The following is a 2,177-nucleotide window of genomic DNA, read 5'->3' on the forward strand; positions in this document are numbered from 1 at the left end:
GGACGACTAGTTTGCGGGGATTCCGACTGCACTGATCTGAAACATGGACGCCTTCCCTTAGTCATGATTCCGACACAACACATGCATGATGGATGCACCCTAATGTGAAACCTCCATGCTTCATGGACCCCAGGTGAAAACAACATGGCGCAACTCCTCCGGAAGAAGCGACATCCAAGAAGCCACCAAGTTTGAAAAATGAGAACAAGTTTTCATTCTCTCTGAGCGAACTTCCATTTTTCTAGAGAGCTTTTAAATTTGAGACAAACTTTTTGAATGAATTAAATTTCAGTTATTTTCCTGAACATACCTACAGAAATTTACGAGAACTTTGAAAAATTTTGAAGGGCTTCCAAAAAATCGAGACAAATAAGTTTTAATGAAATTTCAAGTTTTCAGGACAAACATCCAATTATTTTTGAACAATCTTTAAAAAACTCAAGATAAATTTTCATCTATTTTTTCCAAACTTCCAAAAGTCCTGGATAATTTTTTCAGATCGTATCTCCTGCAAATCTCGCAGGGGCTTGTTGCTACTCCCTTTATACTCCTCGAGAATGTGGAATCTATCTGGGATGAAAATTGCCAAATCAACCTGGAATAGGGCAATGCATGTAGTGATACTTCTGTAGCGAATAATGGTTCCCTAAAAAGCTCTCGTTCCCTAAACTCCAAAATATGGATATGGTGTTGGAGATGCTTAGATGATGCACAATAGGGCATCCCAAAAAGTTGCGGGACCTTTGTGTCCGTGCCACTACCAAAGTGTGAAATTATGTCTGCGGAAATGCATTATGGCTCGTATGGCTAACGACTTCTATCCCTAATCTTACTCACCCTCCAGAAGCTCCAGACATAGCCGCGCAATGGATAAGGCCGGCAGCATCGGACGCCGCCGAAAACATTTCCTCATTAGCGCATCCGAGTCCGCCACCAACCTGCCCATCCTCCCCTCCACCATCTCTCCACAAGAGGGACACGCAAACTGATGAGCCTTTTCAATTTGGTAAAGGGGAGGACGACCGGTGTCGGAGAAGGCCTGCATGTCGTCCCACGTCGCGGCCAAGTTCCCGGGGACAAGACGCCCCTACGCGTGCCTAAAACCTCATCTGTCACCAACCCGGCAGCACTGGTCTTGGCCCACGCAACGAACGGCGGGATATAGTACAAGCCGTTAGCGATACAATCATAAAATCCATACTCATTATGCCTGTGCCGCCGTGAAACTCGAAAATTCACTTTAATTTTAAGTTTTCTACCACTCCCTTCGTCCGGGTATCCAAGGCCCATTCACAAAAGGAGGCCGCTAGGGAGTGCGCGCGCACCTTTTGGCATAAAAAGTGCGTACCGACCAGATTCTTGTCCTACTGTGGTCCCCACGCATGTGACAGTGACATTTCCTTCTCTCCTGTGGTCCCCGTGTCCCCACGTGACATCAATTAAACATATCAAATGCTTTTTCCCCACCTCGTTCTTCTTCTGTCTTATGGAAACATCACCGAACACAAATTACGAACAAAAAGTTACTCTACCACATCTCGTTCTTCTTCTGTCTTATGGAAACATCACCGAAAGTTAATTTGTTAGGCTCAGTTAGATGTAACTTTTAGCGCCACAACTACATCTAAAATATTAGGGAAGTAACTTTTAACATCAAAATTACAACTACTTGACTCATAAAAGTAACTGTCATACTGAAATTACATCCATCGGAATAAGAAAGTAACTCTGATCCAGAATTTACAAGAAGCAGAATCACAAAGTAACTCTGACATAGAATTTACATCAATTTACATCAAGCAATGAACACACACCGGCACAAGAGCTAGGTGTGTACCTGGCAATAGGAACCAAAATCATCCATGCTGCCAACGCCGTTCATCATCCCTCGCCGGAGCAATGCCTCCTCGTGTAGGCAGCAGAGCGCCAACCTCACCACCTCGCCGGCGTCCACCTTCTCTTCCAGCCGTCGGGTCTGCAGCTGCTACTGCTTTGGTGCAACAACGGAGCAACCACACCAAAACTTCGAGGAAACCCCGTGGCGTGGTGGCTCGTCTTTTATTTGCTCCCGTGACCTGTAGTAGAAGTAGAACCACTGCTGCTGATCGCACAGCAACTGGCTGACACCATGGCTCCTCGTACCTGACCCCTTCTTCCGCGCTTTGGCCGGGGGCAGC

The sequence above is a fragment of the Brachypodium distachyon genome, chromosome 4 (assembly GCF_000005505.3).
Source record: "Brachypodium distachyon strain Bd21 chromosome 4, Brachypodium_distachyon_v3.0, whole genome shotgun sequence".
NCBI lineage: Eukaryota > Viridiplantae > Streptophyta > Magnoliopsida > Poales > Poaceae > Brachypodium > Brachypodium distachyon.